Below are 21,932 nucleotides of genomic sequence, written 5' to 3'. Positions count from 1 at the left end.
CTTGAGCTGGCAAATGTTCTACGACAATGTTCAATGCTCCTGTCTTCTATGTCTTAATTAAAGCCTGTGAGAGAACCGTTTGAGATGGGGAAAGGAGATTAGCTCATGCAGTGAATTGTCTGGTTTTCAGTTGAAGCATGGACGACCAGGTAAGATGAGTGGTTATAAATTTTGACGTGACGTGACTAATGACATGACATTCAACCAACCGGGAAATGGTACTCGGTGATGTTATGCCAGATGTAATACTCAAACTGGGCAAAGCATTGATGTATAATATGGTTGGCAGAGGCTCCACGCTTCAAGTCAGGTTTGACATGGGAATTACTTCAAAATGGATGGATAAAAATCATCAATAAGGAAGCACTAAAGGTTTCTGAATGTGGAGAACCTTTTTAAATTATGCATCTAAAATATACGAGATAATTGTAAAATTTCTGAAAGTGCATTGATTATAGGATTGATGGTTGATTGATAAAAGCTGGGCGAAATTATCCATTTGAAATTTTACAACGCAAATTTACACCTGTCTTTTACAAACAACCAAACATTAATTTAAATAATTTTGAAATTGAATATAATTGAATAGTGATAGCGGTTAATTAATTTGAATGAAAAACAAAACACCATCTTGCATCGAAAAGATAGAATTTGTTTACAAAACTTAAGTACCAAAAGCTCTACAGTAAGCTTCTTTAACTATTCATGTTGTGCTATTTTAAGGTCCTCCCCCCCCCCCTCCCCCAGTAAGATATGACATAATTATCAACCGTCTTCAGTAGGGCCAGTGTAGGACCCATGGCCAATGGAAAACTCTATTGAATAGATAGCTTAAGAAGACGACTCTAGGCATGAAGTGGAGCAGAGAAACTCAAAAGGGCAATGATGACTCTTTTACATTTCGTAATAGAAATGAAACTACCGCATTCAGTAAACTCACAGCTCAGTAGAAACGGGCAATGTCACAAGAGTGGGTGAATTTAATTGGTCAGCTCAGTATACCGGTTTCGGAAGGCACTGAGTGGGGCTCTTTTAAATGTTTAACTGTAATTGGTACAGAGCACCACTTGACAATAGTGCTTCCTGAACGGGACTGGCTTGGCCGACTTTTACGATCCACAGAACTTTGAGCTCTGGATCCGTGAGGAAGTTTCCGCGACCCTTTCGACACCCATTAGTGCGTAATGAGGTTTCTACTTCCGACGGAGGGAAGGTGTGAAGCGAGTGAGTCAGGTTTTACGGTGTATGCTTTTACTATGCTAATTGTTTTGAGCAACGGTTTCTTTTAATAGAGATTTAAAGTCGAGAAAAATGTGTTTAAAAAATGTATGTTACAATGATGGGGCAAATACTACACTCAAAGACCAAATAATATACTTCCAAAATAACTCATCCCTTTCCTTTGCCACCGCAAACAAGAAAACATGGTCACGCTTACGATGTTCTGCTTTTCATCTTCAACACAATACAATCAAAATGGGCTTCAGTATTTCCTGCTTATACATCACAATGGTCACGCATGTGCTTCGGGGGTTTGGCGTGGCCTTTCTTTGCATCCAGGGGAAAACCAAATCACAATGGCTGGCATACGTGGAAGCTGAAAGTTTCCGCAATCTGTTGTACGACTAAGACGGAAACGCACGCCACTATGTTTCTATTAAAGGAGAGTGGGATAATGTTCCACTATCTGGAAAGCGTACACTAGTTTATGTTTCTTGCTTTCCCTTTTGTATGGCCCAACCCAAACCATGCACGCTTCCGGGAGTTGTGGCCAATTCCGGGCGAATGTTGATTGATTTCGGTGAATCTGATTATTTGCTATTATTGTTTCATTTCAGTGAGGCCCTATTGTGTGTTAGTTTTAATGCCGGGAAACAGGGAAGTAGTTTGGTCGAGTTTGGAATGTAGCGTCTATTGTAATCTACTTATTTGTCGGATAAAATGAACACTATAACGCCCTTAAAAGTAATGTTTTGTGATAATATAAGAGCATCGTATTTTAATTACAGATCAGAAGTTTTTTTTGACAGCAAACCAAAGACGTTGTTCTTTTCGCTTTGTTTTAGTATCTAATTTCCTTTTCAATTTGAATCGCTGCTGCTAACTCCAGCAGAACGATGAAAGAAACACATATTTTTATGTTTCTCTATTGCTTTCTTGACTCACATCCTTTCGTGGTTTGGTAATCGTGTTGTGCCAATATGTCAGCAACGCGAGGAAAAACGCAACCAAAGAACCAACCAGCAATCCATGCATACGCGACAAGGTACGCGCGGAAATTAATGCTGGCAAATGTGTGTAATGGTGTTGCTCCCGTTTCTGCTGCTACTTGGGCTTTACAGATGACGGAAGTTGTAATGCCTTGTTTTGTAATGGTGTGCAGGAAGCGACCGACAATTCAGAAACAGGTTGCCGCAGAGCCGCAGCAGCAGCAAACGGGAAGTTTTGCGTCACCGTTGGATGACTCTGATGAACGGCGACAAAATTGCGCGTATAAAGCGGAAGCCACAACACCCCCGTGCACTGTTTCGGAGCTGAAAGTGTTGCAAAGCGAAATTAGATAAACCAACAAACTGCTAACGGCCAAACCTCAATTGAGCAAGCGACAGGAAGCAATTGAGGTTTGGCCTACAGTTGAATAGTTTGATGGAAACATAGTTGCTCAATCAACATTTGGGTAGATATTCCCAGTACTTAATGCGTACAGCATCGAGGATTCTTCAATTTGGTCGGCAGGTTTCCAAATGCCACTTGAGTTCATCGAAACATTCGCCATGATAATTCAATGTTTTATGCTGATTGCTCCGACGGAATTGAAACAACGTACTGTTTCTTCGTTCGTCGATAGTACTTTCCAAGGTTCCAAGGAGGGAGGCTTAGCGTCGTTTGTAATCGTCTAGGCAAGCGCATTTTCTGAACGATTAAGCGAAATTTACCATTTGACAAACGATGCACAGCTACATTTACACGGCAGCGTCTCGAGTGTCTTTGATGTGAGTGTGATTGTTTCATCAACAAGGAGACCTTGCATTTTAGGAGGAATAGATCGTTGTTTTGTTCCTATGTGTTGATATGGGTAACGTACCACAAGCACAAAAGTGAAATATGTGTTAAGCTTTGTGATTTGATAGAAAGAAAAAAAAGTTTGGCTTTTTTGAGCAAGTATCTCAAGATTTGATTGTGTTCATAAATAGTTTCCTTTTCTGCAATTCACTCATTGTGCATAAAAGTGCACAGAAAATAAAGAATTCAAGGTTTACATAAACATAATATTTACTTAAGGTTTAATTCTACCAAAAAAAAACCTCTATAAAACTATGACCAAGGAAAAGATAAACCGATTCCAGTTAAGTAATTATTGAAATTATTGATACCACGTTTTGAATTAAGAATATTAAAGAGTACAAAGATCATACCGATAGACACCAAATTTGATTACCACGCGGAAACGTTCTACGTCGACCAACGAAATCTAGACAACAATCGAACCTTACAATAATCATCTTCTCTGGTTTATTTTTCGCACACGCCACCAATATTTGCAGTGAAATTGATACATTTCTGCTTCACAGCATTATTTTGATGCACGTGGTAAAAACAGAAATAAATTTAATAATCAAGCCACTGCTGGTGACCTACCGAATGTATCACGTTACTGGTGGTGACCGTTTCCATCCATCCAAACCGGAGGAAGCTGCTAGGTGGGCCGGACATGTGTGCATGACACATGTGTGTTTTTCCAAGGCATGAGAGTTTCATGCGGAAAATCTGTGAAGTCCATGACAATGCGCGTGTGAGAGTGTGAAATCGTCACATTGTGCGTTCATCAGTTCATAATGGTAGTTTTTTGCATTGTTTATCACCAGGGTGAAATGTATGACGCAGAATAGACGATTGTTCTGGATGATTTTGTACGGAGTTGGAAAAAAATCCTTAAACATCATCCTGTTGTTTCGAACTGGATTTTATATTTTCTTCTCAAAACTTTCCGTTTTTCCGCGTAGCTCATCATGCATTAATGATCACCGATAAGTGTGCCGATATTCTGCAAATTGTCCTTTCAATCTACCACTACGCTCAGAGCTCACGTTGGGATGTTATTTGAAAAATTAATTGAAAGCCACCTGGTGGCCACGCAACTCTCTACGCTTGATGCAGCCATCGTTCTGGAGAACGAAGAACCTGCGTAGTTGGTTTAATTATTCGACGGCACATCATTTATGCATCGCCAGTCCTCGCCCTTGTCGCGGTTTACGATGAAGTGCTTGTAAACTTCTTGAACACCAACCGGTTTTGAATGAAAATCAATTCTCGGGCACGGGACGGGACATCGAATGAACGCAAGCTGTTGAGTGGTTGATAGAAGTTATAGCTAGAAGCTTTCAATTTTCATCTGAAACCGTCAATTGATATTCAAACCCATGATGTTTGTGCCTTCTTGTGCTTGCAACCCAGCACGAATCCGAAAACCATGCCTGTACAGCGCTGAGATGATGATTGTCGACGTCGTTTGGTCCACGATGTGTATCTCCTTATGGAATGTTTGCTTCTAGGGTTCGGTTTGCGTGTGGTCTGCACAATGCAATGCCGATGACGTGATCGAAAATAGTCAAAGTGAAATAATTTGCGTGTTACAATTCGTTCAAAAACAGCATTTTTGAATAGTTATTGATCGATGCTCTAATAATTAAGTTTTTTTAGTGTTTTAAATACCATTGCGTATTGTGTTGGGAGTTCAGAAAAGCTTTTTTTGATAACGAAAATCATCCACAACTACGAATAAAGACTTTTCTATGCTTCAGAGTGTTTTTCATGGGTTTTTCAACCTTTGTTACGATACGCATAAATATGTTTTTTTTCTATAATTTAAGATCATAACGCAAACATCAAACGCTCATCTTTTGCTCTAATGCATATCTGACCAGTGGCATTTGGAATTTGTTACCATTGTCATTCTGGTTCATCTTCACGAAGTGAGCGTTGTACTAACCCGTGGGGGATCTTCTGCTGTTCGCACTCCATCAACGGAACTATAGTTTCGATGGTATAAACAAGCTCCTCTAGAGCTACAGCGCACACTAGGCATGAAAAAATGAAGGCGTGGATGATATGAATAGATAAGGACAGGATTGCTGCCCTGCTGGGAAAAAAACTTTCGCTATCCTCAGGGTTGAGTCACATGAAAATGTGTCCGCTATGAACTGTTGGGTGAGGCAAGCAACATCACTGGATGGATAAATGTCCGCGAAGACATGAAAGTAGTGTGCGAGTTGTGGCTATAGAGTTTAAACCAGTGGATGCCACTGATATCCACTCACTCCACGGGGTGCATGTGGAGCTTTCGTTGCGTTGCAGTACTCGGTTCGGGATAAACTGGTTGGTAAAGTTATTGGATAGTCATTATGCGTCAGCATGGAGGAGGTGAATAGTTCATGCTCATCGTACTCGGTGGCACAATATAATCTGTGTGTTTTTTTGGGATATAATGTGCCACACTGGTGACGTCTTTGTTGGGCGTTGATGGTATCTTGCGCCGGTGGCTTTGGGCCAATGTGCATACGAGTTTATAATGCTGTTAGTTTTTTTTCCATGACACTATCGCTAATGTAATACGACCTCTTGTAGGGAGAACCTTACGAAGTGAGAGGAGAATGGATGACAGTTTGCTAAATCGCATCAGTAATAAGCTAGAGTGAACTGGATAGTCAAAGTTTAACCGTAAGCCTTACTGTCCTCCAAACATAATTTGCTCAATAAATGACATATTTCAAAATTATGTTGAAGGTCATGATTGACAGGAATGATAATAGGTCGACTAACAAGTGAAGCTTTAAAATTATTGGAACTTTTTTATGTTATATTAAGCATGTAAAAGGTTTTTTTTATTTTATTAAAATCCTTGAAATTATGCTTTGCTCTTATCGTTGGAGTTACATATAATTTTCAGGGGTAAAAGCAAATCTTGCGAATTTATTTATTTAAACATATTCGGTAAAAGATTTAGTGCTATTAATTGGAATTTGTAAGCAACATGGCCGTTCCAAGTCATTCAATTGTCAAAATCAATTCTAAATGATTAATTTTATAAAAAAAAATGCTCATCAGCCATCTAGAAAGATTGCTCAAAAGTCGCTCATTTTAATAAACTCTTCTATTAGTTTTCTGTCGATCAACCTTTCCCACAACGTACGTAAAACTCATACAAACTAATCAAAACTCATCAGCTGATAATAGATTGGGACAAGACAGAGAACAGGAACAAGTTCTACGTACAAACATAGAACAAAAACAAATCAAAGCAAAACACCCTAACCTCGAAACGTAAACGTGTGTTGTCCGTTTTGCTAGTTTTTGAATGAACCGTACGGTTATGTTGGTGTGACAATGAAAACTCTCTCCCCCAGATGGCTCAGTGAGTGCCCCGAAAGCTTCTTCGTTCGGTTAGGGGAAGTCACTCAGCTCAGCTTGAATCAACGAAGTCAACCCCATGGGCGAATGAAACGAAACAGCAACTCAGTAGCTTGGTGACTAGCGTTGACGGTAGTTGACAGGAAACGGTTGTCCGTGCGTGCGTGCTAGCGTGTAGTAGCTGTGGGAGAAGATAAGAAAACGACTATTTTCGTTTTGTCGAAAACCGCATCGAAGAGAGATACACAATCAGTACTTTCTTCTTAATCGGTCTTCGGAAATATAATTTCAATCCTTGCTGGTGGATGGTGTAGCCTTCAATGCTTGAATATTGGATTATTATTCCTTAGCTGGTGCGCTGGTGACCATCGTAGGCAGACGTGTTTTAACGGTTAGAAGGTAGGAATGTACGAGTGTGTTGAGAAAAGAGGCTCTCCTATACATTCGTTTTGATTGCAGAGTGTCATAATGTCGTACGGGTTCTTCTTTGGTTTCTGTTGAAGCGGACGGAGTGAAGCGACCGTGATGCAATATTTAACAGTCGCCGTGCTTTTTATTTTTAAGTTGCTCTAAGCTAACGTGTGAAGAAGGATGTTTGATACATGAAAAAAGGCAAGATGATGGGTGAAATTAAAAGGAAAAGTCTTGAGAAAAGAATAAAGTGCCCTTAACAGAAACATTCGACAGCGATTCTGTTGGATGGCGAAAGGTCGCACGGTAAAGCCTTAGATGGTGAAACATACATTACTTACACACAAGTGGCACATTTCCGCCATCGGGATGACGAAGGCACTAATCGTTAATTGCTTGGAATGAAGTGCAGTGCATCAGGCCGTGTGTGTTTGGCGCAAAAGGTTGTTGCGCTTGGAATGTTTGGTAAAGTGATTTGAAATTCTTCACGACCCACCCATGATGATGATGATGATGATGATGATGATGATGATGTACGCAACGCAGTGGAATAAAACGCATGCAGATCTGTACTTACGTCGACCCGGGTATGTGTGTTAGTGTGATCGTTGAGATATGCCATTGGAATGTGGAATGTGTGAGACCGGTTTAATGGGATTAGAAAGCAATTTTCCGACCTGTTCCGTTGTACTGCAGTGTTTGGTATGCGGGGTTGTAGTGGTTGCATGTCGCATACGTTGCTGAAGTGCCTTGTGAATGGAGGCAAGTCCAGTCTGGTGTGATTTCTTTTTCCCGATTGCTGTACGCTGATGCTTTCGTAAAACGTGACCGGTTCGTGGAGCGAAGCAAATGTGTCTGTGAAGTATAGAGTGTATATGTATGTGTCGTTTTATTTCAGAAATAGCGTCCCGTTTGAGCTTGCCGCTGAGCAGATGGGATCTGGTGCATAAAACCCGCATCTCCGGATATGACACCTTAAGTGTTATGAAAAAAATCCTGTATCCGATTATATTGTTCATACAGTCCAGAAACTGAAATGCGGTCCAGAAATGAAAAAAATGATATGAGATTTAAATAAAATGAAGCGATAAATAAATAAACAAGTGTTCCTCGGAAATCTTTTCCAACTCGGGTGGAGACCATCCGTGTGTTAAACATCGGTTTTCAGCATATCGATGGATAATGCAGAATACTGAGTGTATGTATGTGTGACAGCATGTGTGCACCGGATAATGTTTGTATGAGCCGCCGTCATGCAAGAGCGTGGCCAGCGAAGTGTAAAATTGTAACAACACTCTTCCCCATGCTTCGGTTGCATGTTTAATCCATTTCATTCCCTTTCGTTTTACAGTGTTTTTCATTACGTGGGGGTTTGGGAGATATTATGGTTTTGTGTTTCTTGTTGGTGTTTAACCTCGGAGCTTTGGATGTATCAGTGTGTGGTGGTGTCTCACCGACAGTGTCTGTAACGGTAATTGACAATTTGTGTTGCGGTCAGCAGAAGCAGAGCCTGTGAATTGCGATCGCATAAACCACGCATAGGAACAAGCGTGAACAGCATGCGGTTTTGGTAAAATAACGTCAATTGCGTTGTGTACTGGATACATTTTGTGAAAATGAATTTATAAAAAAGCGGCCGACACAAACACTGCCAAATTTGGATAAAAAGCGAAAAGGATTGTATTTACTACAGGTACGTAGATGGAGCATAGTCTGTATGTAAGGTTCACCATGGATTGCATGTTTATTCTTTTAAACGTATTTCATTTTAAAAACTAAACTTACTATCTTCGCTACACATTTTTAAAAGTTTATTGTTTTTATTATTACATTTGAGCTTTAATTTCATTCAATGCATTCAATTATGCTGCTTCAAACAACCAAATAATCCAATACAGCTTATTTTACGCTATCAGTGCGAGTTTATGCAACCTTTTCAAGTCAATAATTGTGTCGGTAGGTTGAACAGATTTAAAAGAAAACAGGACTTTTGCATTTGAATTTGCTCTTTGCATGCTGTGTTTATATTAATTGATAGTATCAATAATACAGAAAACGAATGAGTGTGGGTTCCATTTTCCGGAACACGCGTTTCGTTTTGTTTATAATAATTATAATTTTGTATGAAAAAAAATCAAACGTAAATATAGCCTCACACCAGCAAAAGAGGTATTGTTGCTTCAACCAACCTGCTTAAATTTTTTCATATTTCCTGCTTTCCATAACAACCCACACAAAGTGCAGAACCTGCCCTAGTGGCAGTTTATGCACGAAATTATTTTTCCCCTGCCACCGCTACAGACGGAGCGTTAAAACCGCATTTTCACCTCCGGTTTTCCGGTGATCTTTTGGGAGTCTGCTTTTCCGGCTCACGGCTTTGCAGGTTAACCTCGGCCGGGTTGCGCACGGTTTCATAAATATTTATCGAAATGCTCATACCTTTACGCGGTACTGCTGTGGTGCACGGTGCAGTGTGAAACAGCATAAAAATGGTGAAATCGTCAAGCATCTCGTGGGACAGCAGTTTGGAACGGTAAAGTTATGAGCAGCTTAATTTTTGGTTATTTTTTGGGTGAGAAAGTGGCAAAGTTTGAACACCAGCGTACGTGTAGGGATTAGTTGATGAGTTTTAGAGGCACTCAATGAATTTCCTGAAATAATCAGAGATGCATATAATGAACAATAAAAAAAATACAGGAATAAATTGAAACGGAAGTTTGGTAGTGCTTGGGAAGTTTAGTTTTTCTATTCCAAGAGAATTGGATAATTTGCTGCTTTACTAAACCAAATGCGTTCAGAAGTCGAGTTCTAACAACAACAAGTTCTCGATATTTATTTTATTTCAAACAAAGTTTGATTAAAAGAGACTTCAATAATAAGCTTTTTTACACGATCAAAAATGAATTTTTGAAAGATCATCCACTAACCAAAAATTTGAAGGTTTCACTACAACAAAATCTATTAGAATATTTGTTTATCCAGTTTTTCTGACATGATGTGTTTAAGTGTGTTTTGACGATTCTTTGCAAATTGATTCAAGCTAAAAAAATGTTTCGTTGATTGTTGTTATCAGTAGAGAGGTGGTGCGTTGCTTGCTTCTAAATTTGCTGGAAAAGAACAGGTTCAACACCCGGGAACAAATGTGGATTAAGCAGATGTGTCAGATTAAATTTTCGTCTTGATGGTGAGATGAACCGGGTCTGATGTGCGTCTGTTTGTGTTATACATTCGTGTGATTGTATTTGCATTAAACGAGAAAAAATCCTTTCTAATGCATTGAGATAGTTCACTCAGGGAGTGAATGTTAGTAACATGTCGGGGATATTGTTTGCGACTTTGATTTTAAAAGCAACCAGGCGCCCCCATTAAATGTGCTTTTTACATAAACGACTGGGCGGCTCCATTAGCAGAGTAAAATTTACTCTCGTATACCGGTTTGGGATATAAAAAAGTAGGAATAATTAGAAGGGTTTTGTATAATTTTCAAATTGCATTTACAATACTATTCTACACATTCTAAACTTTATAAAATGACTCCATGTTGGTCTGAAAAGAAAAAATGTCCACCTTCACAAACACTGTTCCTATTGAAACCCGGTTTTGCCCGTATTCGTAGAAAATACTTACACGCAAACACCATTTTCATGCCAGCTATACCATCTATACTTCTCGATATGGGCTACCATAGTATGGTTTGCTCACTCGAAGTCAAATTATTATTTCCTCGAATAAATGTTATTCGGAACTAGAGCCCGAAACCATTAGGACTCTCAATTCTCTCGCCCCGAAACAGACCAACAGTCGAAAAGGAAAACGATAATACCATGAAATAACAAAATGAAATTTGCGTCGTGTACCAAGCACCAAGCACTGAAAGCTTTTAGGATGTGTTTTTGTTACTTCGCTCTTTCTCTCCCCTTTCGTTCATTTGCACTGATGCTGGACAACTTTTAGCGTTATGCTTCCCGGTCATGGCTTCCTCCACTGGGTTTCATTTCTGGCAGAATAAAGAAGCAGCAAAACTCAACAAACCATGAATAATGTGTCGGTAGCTCGAATAGCAATCGGTGGTTAAACGTACTACAGCAGCCGTATCCTGTTATCGGACACCGGTGCACACCTTTTATGGCACGCTCTCAAGGTCGTGTTAATATTAATAGCGCGTTAATAAATTGAGTTATGCTGAAAAGCGTCAAATTTCGTGCCTTGACCAAATTGCAAAAGATCGCAAAGAGAATAAAACTTCAAAACGGAAACAAAAAGGCTAAAAAAAAAAAGAAAAATGCTGTAACGCTGCTCATGGATAAAACGAGTGTTCATGCCTTCCCGATACGTTTCCGTGACCGGACGCATAAACTATGGTCGTTACGTTTTGACGGGTCTATTCGTCGCACCAACGGTGCACATAGCTGGCGACATATTTTCGACCTCTCTGTTGATGAATGACATTCCGAACAGGCTCGAAACGATACCGGGCAACACGTTGTGCGAATGAGATTAGCGGTTGGCTTAACGGATTCGACTGGTGTTGATCAAATTTTGTGCCGTTTTTTTGGTTTGGGTTAGTTTCTTTCCATTTTTTGAGCTACAAAAATGTGTCACTCACGAACGGCGACCGGATCCGCAGCTGTTTCGAGCTAGTTAGGTATGCAGATATGAGGAAAAGAAAAAACCGACACCATCTAAAGGCTTACGTAAAACGAGTCGTAGGACATTTGTGAATGAGAGGCTGTTAATCCAAAACGTTGAGGGCTAGTGTTGAGTGAAAACTCGAGATCCGACCACAAACGTTTGTATCAGTGTGCATGTAGGCTAACGGTTCACAGAGGATTAGCGGTTGAAAAAAATACATCTAACAGTCGCTATGTGAAAATCGATAAAAAGGATTTCTTCGTTTTGGGTCCACTTTTTGGAAGCTAGTTTCGCCAACGTGTCGACAAGGGTTTGCCGCTTGTAGCAAGGTTTGAATGTAGCCAGAGAGTGTACAATCACATCCTGCATGAGAATGTTAAGATCTGTGAGGGTGTTTTGTCGTTAGTGCTGCTCAAGGCAGGGAAAATGATTTTTAGAAGCCCTGGTTCCTGAATGTGCACATTTCCCACCAATGGGGAATTATGATTTTGACTGTTTTTATGTTTTGACTGCTTGTTGTTTGCTCTTTTGTTTCTTAAATGCCTTTGCTCGTATTCGTGTTTCAAGCAAAGCTAGTAACGACTTTGCTCAATTCCAAACAGACAAGTGGTTTGAATCATTTTAAGTATTAAGTTATGGTAATCAAAACGTTTTATGGTAATTACTATCCCATTGAATCATTAAGTTAGATCTTGAGTTTCAAAATCATAATCAAATTATTGAAAAGGAGAGAAAGGAACACTGTTCATTGTTATCAGTATCAATCATCAAAGAACGACCATCACCCCATCATCGGTAACAAGTTGGTTCGTCTCTATTGGCCAGTTAATTATTTATTAGGGCTGTTCATTAATCAGATTGCTTAACTGGTTGTTGTGCAGATTTATGACTTCTTGAAAGCGTTAAAGCGAGCCATAATGCAGGTGATTGGGACAAAGTTAAAGAAACTGAGAAGAATAGGGTTGTTATGTCTCAAGCCAACGCTTTATCCGATCAGTGCCAAGTGTTCATTTATTTGAGGCGATGAGAGATTAGGATAAGTAAGAAGGATTAGCAACTGCTACCGCACCTGGGATTGATTTCGTGATCCGGTGATAATTATTCAAAGAAGCAACGGTTATTAACGAGTGAAAAGGGCTGCTTAAATTATTTACTTTCAACCTGTGCTGTTTAACTCTGATTTAAGCTTCTGCTTTGATAACGAATTTACTCAATTTACCTTGATGAATAACTAAATGTTCAGATGAAAAAAAACCTTTTACAAGTTTGACCGACAAAATTATATTTTCCACATCCAACGCTTTCTAATTTAATAAAACCATAATCTTGTTAAACTGTTGTAAACTACCGCCTATTTACAAAGCGATTTAAAAGCAAGTGAACAAAAGATTGGTTCGTCAGCAAAAAACTCCGTCCAACTGGTTTGTTTGTTTAGTTTGCCTAAGTGGTGATAATTGCAAAAAAAAATCCAGAGCTCGACGAAAAGCAAACCATGCAACAAATTCATCGCACGGGAAAAGTTCGGCATATAAAAGCACAGTCAAAAACGCAAATGAATTCTACAGCGTTTTTATTTTTCGTTTCGATGGCAATTGAGCGTTGGGCAGTTTTTCGGTAGTAGTGTTCGTTTTTTTGTGGTTATTATGCCTTTCTCTGCGTTTGTGCCTTAACCTCCAAAGCTGCGCATTTTTAGTAGTGCCTGAAGTTTAACTTGAGCGATTAACTTTTAGTGTCGGGAGTTTATGTTTGTTTGTTTTCTAAACGATGTTGAGTAAAGCAAATTGCAGTGGAATTAATTAGGCAAGTACAAACAAGTGAATAATTAACTGCTCCTATGTGAAGTGTATGCGCAATGGAGGAAGCTTTGTGTGCTTCGTGTGTTTTACAACGCCATAAATTATTCATATTATGGTTTGATAAATTTCAACATGAGACTTATTGCAGAACTAATAACTAGAATGGTTTTTAAATGCTTATTCAACTGAAATAACAAACCTTGCATAGTGAATGATTGTAAAGCTAGTTAAACTCCTGTAAAATATTGCAATTCTTTAGGATTATCTACATCATCATAAAGCACAAAACTTTGTAAATCATGACCATTGTTCTTAATCGTACCAGCTGCGGCGCATCATAACTTTTTCACTATCTAAGCATTGTTGAACCTCATATCTGAAATTGCTCCCGCTTTGCGCCACTGGGTATCAGCAATTTAGTTTCGTTCTAAGCGATGGCAAATTGACCAACCACAAACTTCCGCAGATTTGTCCAATGTTGGCGCTATAGAACAAAGTACATGCCGTGAACTGCAGCCTTTTCATAGAGCAGTTAAAGTGCTTTAAAACTAGTGAGGCTGCAACTGCAGTAATCGTTTTAAAGTGATCGCTATTGTAGGCTTGTTATTTAAGGACTATGCAGGCTCACGAACACATGCAGAGCAAAATTGGATTGGTACGGCCCAGACAAAATGGCAATGAATGAGTTTATGGTAGTGGTGGTGGTGGCATTATGCTCTGTAAATTGGAACAACATGCAGCTCAACGCAAAGCAGGAGAGTGGAGTGTAGAAACAATTGAAACCACTTTCTGCGTGAAGGTAGCAAGTTTGTTGGCACTGAAAATGCTTTATGTAGTTGTAAAACAAAAGACTCAATCGAGGAAAAATGCATCCATAATAATGCTAATTTCATCATAAATCGCGAGAATAAAACATAATGGTGTAATTTAGATTGATTTGCAGTGCAGGACGTTGGAAATGGAATTTTTGAAACGATTTTCAATCTTTTAATTTTATTAATCAAAATACTGGCCTAATTACTGAGAAATTCATGGTTAATCTTTTTGGAAAAACAATGTTATCTTTTTTTACAAGATAATAGTTTTAAAAATTATAAAATCGCTTGAGAAATGTGCATGCTCTCGAGTAATTTTCGTCCTTTTTTGGGGTTGAAGCGTTTTTTTTCTCGTGAATGAGTCTCTCGACTTGATAGTACCAAGAGCATAAATCACTTGACCTGTGGAAAACCTATCCAATTACTCCTTTAAGATCCAATCTTCTTTAAACTCTATCTTTAAAATGAGTGCAATGGCCTCCAAAAAAGAAGAACTTTTTTAAATCCCATTTTTAATCGATTCATAAAAAAACAAGAGAAAAGTCACGCGTAAAGCACTTGGACGAGAAGAATTTCATCATTGCTCATTCTCCATTGTCTGCTGCGTTTAGATGAGTTTGCTTTCTGATGAAATTTCTTCTCGCCGTGTAAAAGCGAGACAACACCAAGAGAGATGGATAAGATAAGAAGAATGGTGAGAAAGAAAAAAAAACATTGTTTTCGTTGTCTAGCATACTGTTGCTTGCCTTTCAGCGCCCACTCTCGCAACCATTAGCATTTCAATTTTAGTGTTGTCTGCTGATGGGAAAACCATTCTCAACACAACGTCTGAGAACAGAAGTAGAAATGCAATTTCAGAATTCGGCTGTAGATTGAAGTTTGTTGTACAAAAAAGGCCGGTACGATAGAAATGGAAGCCGAACTTTGAGAGCAAAAGAATGAAATATGAAACACTTGACGAATGTTTTGTAACTTTGTAAATAATGCTCTGCTACACGATGAATGCTTAGCGGAATGCGAACCAGACAGGATGGACACTGGGAGTCAGCTGTCGTGGTGGGAAAAAGTATCGAGAAAGTTAATTTACTCATCGTGAGCGTTGATAATAATGGATTTGAGACACAACCAAGGCTTTCCAGGAGCAGTGATTGCGGAAACAAAGCACGCAGTAATGAATGGAAAAGTTTTTCCGGTAGTTGTTCGTTGCCAATACTGACTGTCAGCGCAAAATAATGGATAATGGATTATGAGCAGTAGCAGGAAATGGATATCATCGAAAATGGTAATCTAAGTTTCTTTTTGGTTAGGCCAATTATAAAATAATATTTAATATCAAAAATGGTAAAAGTTTTTTTATGTTTTTAAACTGAAAGCCATGTTCACCCCTCGGTATAAAAACAATATTATCTCAATAGGAATCTGTAACCGTTTTTTATTCTTATTTGCTAACAATCAAAAAACGCTTACAACCCACTACCCACCTATTGACCCGATGCAATCCCACAAAGAAGGTCAATCTGTTGCACGATTCGTTCCTTAATCTTATCCCAACTACCGCAACCTGTAAATTCAGCAAAAAAATCTCAAGGCAACCAGAGGAACGAGGATCTACTTTTGCTCTAAGATAATTCAAACACCACGCACGCTTGCATGCCACCTTTTTGAACCATCTTCTTTCGGCTTCTCATGAAATGTGTTGCTACAACCCACTCCCATGCTCCCAGTGGTTCGTAAAATGCAAAGTTTTATAACATAATGCACCGGTGCGTGTGGGTACGAAGTTTTCAGTGTTGTTGTACAGAAGCTTTTGGTAGACACTTTGCAGGCTTTCACTGATGTTGCTGCTAGAATTAGCTGAACACTAGAAATGTGGGTTGAAACTTAAAACAGTTTACCACCACATAAAGACCGCGGGTTGATGTACAATTTGCCAAACGATAAACTATCATGTCATGTTGCTTTACAGCTTTGCTCTTGTTCTGCGGTTAATGCGGTGAACACAAGTCTCTGTTGTTTACGATCGGATTCTTTGGGGAAAGTCAAGAGTAAGGCACAGTATTTCGAAATTTTTGGTCGTAAAAAAATGAATGGAAAGCCTAAACAAAACATAATTAATCAACAAATTACCAAAGCTTCCTTTTTCTTAGAACGTATATGTAACATCCTTAGTGTAACGGAAGAATACACCTCTGGTATGCAGGTTCTACCACAAAAACCACACAAAAAACGGACCCCGCTTTAAAGTCTCTCTTAATGAACCTCCACGAAGGAAGGAAGGATTTCCGTGCGATGTGGTAACCTTCCATTGGGGTAACAACAGCAAAACCGAGATATTGTAAAATACTTGCAAGCGCATTGTTTCGGGGGACGTGTGCCGACCGTTGCCGGTTCAAAGACAAGGAAACGATTAAAAGTTTTCCCAAGAAATTATTCCAACCCTGCACGCTTGACTCAGTTTCATTCTCTGTTCTAGAGTCGGATCTCGCCTCTTCTCTCGCCGCTCAAGACCTTCGGGCAGGGGGTACCACCCAATGGAAATAGAAGAAAAAAGCACCTCGTTCCTGAGAAGTTTTCAATTGACGTTGGGTGGTGCTGCGGAATGGAATGTTTTATCTGAGATAAATTAAAGCTAATGTATGCCTGTCTGCTCAGTTTACTGAGTATTTTCCCTTTTTATATGCATTCTCGTTGTCAGGTTCAAAGCTTTCTAGAATGCTTTTGTTGTGTTTGTTTTATTTTCAATGTGAAAGTTTCCCATCTGTTTGACTACCTTTTTCACTTCCACCCTACATCAGTCTCTGGGCCAGACTGTGATGAGTAAGCTTTGCTTTTTGTGTCTTCTACCCATCTTCTGGTGAATATAACTCGGAAAAGGTTGGTCGTGTTGGATATAAAAGCACGAGGTAGCCATATAATTAAAGCTAGCATGTGTGGGATAGAAAGTGTCAATATGTTGTGGTTTTGTTAGGCTTGTTTGGTGTTGCTTTCGACCACAACCAGCCATTGCTTCGGTTACATCAATACAGTGCTGACAGCAATCGCAAAAAGCTGTTCAGCAAACAAACACACACACACGCACGAACGCAAAAAAGGAAAAGCACAAAAAAAAACAAAACAATCTCACCAAAAACCTCATCCAACGACACCCTCAGGAAACATAATTTTTGAATGTTGGTGGAGGCATGTGAATATGTGTGGGTAAGAGAAAAATTTGCATGCCACACTCGTTGGCGTACATAAACCATGAGCACAAGCGGTTTCGGTGTGGGGGTCACTGGCGCTTGTTGTGTCTCGCGCGAGAAAAGAAGGTGTCAAATTTACGATACCGATCTGCCCCAACAAGTCCCCACGTGCGTCTTACGACTCTGGGGCAACGCTGTGGTCTTTCCCTGTTATTTTTAACTTTTTCGTTGAGGCAAACGCTTGGCACGAGCAATGGGCTAGGACCATAAAGCATCCGGCATCTTTCGCACAGTGCGTACATTTCGCATTTAGCTCGAGGACAGGATTAGCCCGCAGGCGGTAACTAAATTCTACGCACGAGCCCGAATAATGAACCACGGGCCGGTGTGAGTCGCTAGTGAGCATTTGGTTTCCGTTTTGTGGCGACAGGCAAGGATTACGGCAAGGACACGCAAAAGCCATTGAGACGGCAAAAAAAACCAGCTGGCGTGTGGAATGTCTCATAAAATGCTGCTATGAAACGCGTCGTTGCTTTTGTTTCCTACTTTTCTCCAGGTGAGAGCCATCTTTCCCAAGGTGGTTTTGCAGTTTACCGACTGCTCTTTGGGGGAAATGTGATGACTTTTGTTCAATGGAGGATGTGCAATAGAAAACAGCCATACGATGCTTGCTTTGAATGTAGCTTATTGCTTGTACGGAAACGGTTTTATGAGCAACGGAAAAGTAATAAAATGACATTTTTTTGAAGCGAAAAGAAGAAGCGTTGGAGAAACTGGGAGAAAAGGTCCTTGTTATCACTATGATATTAGTTTTGTTTCAATTGATGTGCCATGCTTGCAGAACATTTGCATCCATGTTAAATCCAAAAACATTTAATGTAATGTAGTGTAGACAAAAATATGTTTATTCGTTTATAAAGTCACCATCGTTTATAAAGAAAAAAAAAGATCTAAAATCAACGCTGAGCATTATAACTAACTTATAAGCCCTATCGACTCATCAATGACTTGAGAAATCAATCCTGCTCATTAAAAAATGCTGTAGGATTTGCTTCTTCCTCCATTTTTTATAAATCATTTAAACAGAGGTTTCCGCTTGACTTCAACTATCTGGATTGGATAACATAAGAACATAATTAGTTCCACGGTAGGAAAAAGCCTTTATGACCGTTCAGGTGATACATTCCAATAAAAAACAAGTAAAATGCAATCGATGTAGCACCATTTTCCTGCAAAATCCTGTAAGCCTCAAATAAGAGTAACGTTCTCAGAAGAACCCTTTATCCGAATGGAAATGCAAAAGAGGTTTCCGTGGCACTATTGACTGTCAGAAGTGTTTGATTCCAGTGATCCAGATTTTGTCATACGTATTGCATCAGGCCGGCACCATTTGTGGAGTTGGTAAGGGTGTCCACTTGGACAAAGGCTGTTAGTTGTCTCCTTGATGATAGAGGATATCCATCGCTTTTCGGGAAAAACACCAGGAGGTTCAATATTTGTTTGAATAAATTGCAATGGAGACTTTTTTTGTGGGAGTAGCTTAGGTCCTGTACTACACACTGAACCACGTGCATAATTCGTAGTTACCATACATACCAACAGGCTCAAACAACAGTTTTAATGTCTGAATAAATGTCCAAGACACGTACAGGTCATCTTCAACCAACTAACAGGTGGGATTTGGTTTGTATTGGGTCCGCGTCACCCGCCATTATTTTTCTGGACAACCATCTGGGTCACCAGTATCGACATAAATCAGCTCACACGATACCTGCAAACACGCGGCAACCCATATTGAACTCTGGACACAATGTCCTTGCCTCAAGGATTTATTCCGGTGCAACAGAACACGGTGTGATTCAAACACGATCACGGCAGTCAAGAAGAGCGATTACTTGACCACTGGCCACTAGCGTAATGAATGTAAACACGAGCTCGCCCCAGTTTAGAAGAACCAGGACGCCATTAAATCATGGAGAAAGGGATTCCGAAGTCGTAACACGCCGCCACCTATACCAACTTCCAGCAACTGTTTCATTTATTGCCTTCATTCTTATCTGGATGCAGTTTAGTTGGATGTGCTGGCTGGTTTTTGTTTCATTGTCGTAATGTTTTTATTGCACTTCATTGCAACGTTCGACTGGTAAAACGTACGAGGTGGTAATGGTTGACCTGAGCTGCAATAATTCTCCCTGTGTGTGTGCTTCGTATGCTGTTGCTGCCCCCTGGGGCTGAAAAATAGCCATACATTATTTATTCGCTATCACGTGGAAAGAAGACGCTTCAAGACGACGGTGGGTGCAAGGTTCAGTTCTAGTTTCGACTCCAGTTTACCACGTGTACCATGTTCCGGCTTTGTGACTACGTTTTTTCTGCAGCTCTCATTCACTTTTCATGAGGAGGGCAAAAACGTCAGAGGTAGGTGTTGAGAACTCGATACTGCTGGCTTGCATATCGTCGTCTGATGTACGGCGCGAATAGGAGGATCCTCGATGCTTCCACATTTATTTCTCCTGTCATGGTTGCTCGGATCGTTGGCATCTGATTACTCATTGCAGTCGCTGTGTAAGAGAATATTGTTGATGCAATTGCAACTCGCTGTTGTATAAATATTTTGCTTGCATGTTCGCTCGGTGCAGTTGCAATGACGTCAACGAATGACACTACCTCATCACATTACTCCATCTCTCTCTTCCTTTTCCCTTTGATCTCTTTCTCTCTGTCACTTAAAGTATCTCTAGTGCGCTCCACATGGAGTAGAGCCTGCATAAACATTCTAGTAGCAAGGCAAAGCTCGCGTAATCGTATCTCTCGGTAGATGAAAGCAGCAAAACTCCGCACCCTAAACATATAAAAACCAAAAATAAATAAAAAATAAAAACAAAAGACAACTAAACGACCTGAAATGAAAATTAAACAGGACAGCTTAGACAAGCCGGCAGCAGTCGTTTGACATTCACCTTGACCCCAGAACACGCCAGAGAGACTGTCTCACCAGGAACCGGAGCCATTAGAGATGAGCTAATGTGTACTTTGCTCCAGTGTGCTTTCAAGCGTTTGCTTTTGTTTTACCTTTAGATGTTTTTCTTGTGATTAAAAGTTTTTCATATTTCAAATTATTGCGAAATATTTTTTAAACTATGATGTCCAAACTAATTACTCGATCTTTAGGTAAAAGCTCCAAAATAGAATGTAATAAAAATGTTATAATATGCGCTCACTTTGTTTATAAATGATCTCCACCACACGACTGCGCTAGAATTTAGGCGATAAAAGGGAATAAAAGAATGAATTCTGTCCCAAATGCGCCCGTCGGCGACCATTAGCAGCACTCTTAAGGCATCTTACGCTTATTGTTCCACACGCACCATTTTTGTGAGCATTTCAACCGGATAAACACGATATCTAACGATGCTGGTAACGATTATAAGTATTCCGTTTATTGCACCTCGAACGATTACCATTTCGCGTGCCTACCGTTGCGTAGGATGTATCCTAAAGTGCACGTCGGTTTTTATTCTAAAATCATGCTTTTGTTAGAATATTTTAAACATTTGTGATAACAATAGGAGAACCTTTTCTGGCATTTTGGGAATGTTTAAGTGGAAGAGTATCAGATTTATGAGCTGTTTCCATACCGGCTTTCTACCTTTGTTCGTCTTACAAAAATGCTAAACCCTGCATATTATTCAAATGACCAACTAGTTCCATTATTTCCCATCCATTTCTATAATCACCCTCTGTGGTGCTTTTCTGCAAGTCGCAAAAAAAGAAAAAATGTAATATAATAATAGAAAATTGAAAATATGCCAGTAGCTGACCGTTACTGGCTCGACGTGCTCCTTTTGTCCCGATTGCGTGATGTAAGAGCGCAATCGCTTGTGTAGTACATACACACATACACACATTTTCATACAGACACACACTTTTACATAAGAAGTTCGTTGAAAGAAAAATTAAATTGAAAAAACTATGATTTAAACTGATTGTGTTTGGAGCATGAGGAGCAGCACTAAGGGGCAAGCTTTCCTATTCTACCCACAAAAAGATGTGGCAAGATGAGGTACACCAACAACAGCACAGGGTTTTAAGGGGAAGAAACACACGCACACCGAGTCACAACGCAAAACGGTCGGGACTAAATGGTGGAAAACAAGGAAGAACAAATAAGGGAGTGCCGCGTACAAGGAGATTATTAATGACCGTTGAGCAGCAGATGCTCCCGGGTGCGGTAACGTTTCCCACTTCCGGCCAACAGCACAAAACGAGTCCTTCTACAACTGACGCTCGACGCAACCCTGCTGAGCCCACTTCAACCGTATTCATACCGAATTCGGCGCCTGGGGACTCTCGGTGCATTTGCATATCCGTGTACAATATGGGTGCATCCGGGGAACAATATGCACAGCACACTGTTTACGCCACCCTTCCTAGCTCTATGTCTATTGCCAGTGCTCATACAGGCGAAAACAACCTCCTTGACAGATGCACTGGTGGATACTACAATTCTACCGCATCGTACCGTCAGACTGTCCTAGCAAGAGGTACATCAACGTCATGCTGTAAAGGGGGCGTAAGCTGATGCGTTTATCGGTGCATTTCCGGTTGCTGAATCATGAGGATGGTTTCCGAAAATATATACCACGGTGTAAAGTCCGGGGATGAATATTGTATGTAAACTCATTGCA

At 40.0% G+C, this 21,932-nt stretch overlaps 1 protein-coding gene across 2 annotated transcripts in view; it reads left to right on the top strand.

The window, feature by feature from the left end:
• The window catches only part of LOC120957536 (zwei Ig domain protein zig-8-like), a 316,504-nt gene that overhangs the window by 124,870 nt on the left and 169,702 nt on the right, over window positions 1-21,932 (top strand). Inside the window, exon 1 of one of the 2 annotated variants that reach the window (XM_049610621.1) lies at window positions 8,212-8,512. The exons of the other annotated variant lie outside the window; for it this stretch is intronic. The gene's annotated coding sequence lies outside the window, so the exon portion shown is untranslated. Of the gene's footprint in view, window positions 1-8,211; window positions 8,513-21,932 lie in introns of those variants that run through there. 2 annotated transcript variants of the gene reach the window in all.

The sequence above is a fragment of the Anopheles coluzzii genome, chromosome 3 (assembly GCF_943734685.1).
Source record: "Anopheles coluzzii chromosome 3, AcolN3, whole genome shotgun sequence".
Taxonomy (NCBI): Eukaryota; Metazoa; Arthropoda; class Insecta; order Diptera; family Culicidae; genus Anopheles; species Anopheles coluzzii.
Note: the sequence above shows the minus strand (reverse complement) of the source record. Positions and strands in the feature narration are given on the sequence as shown.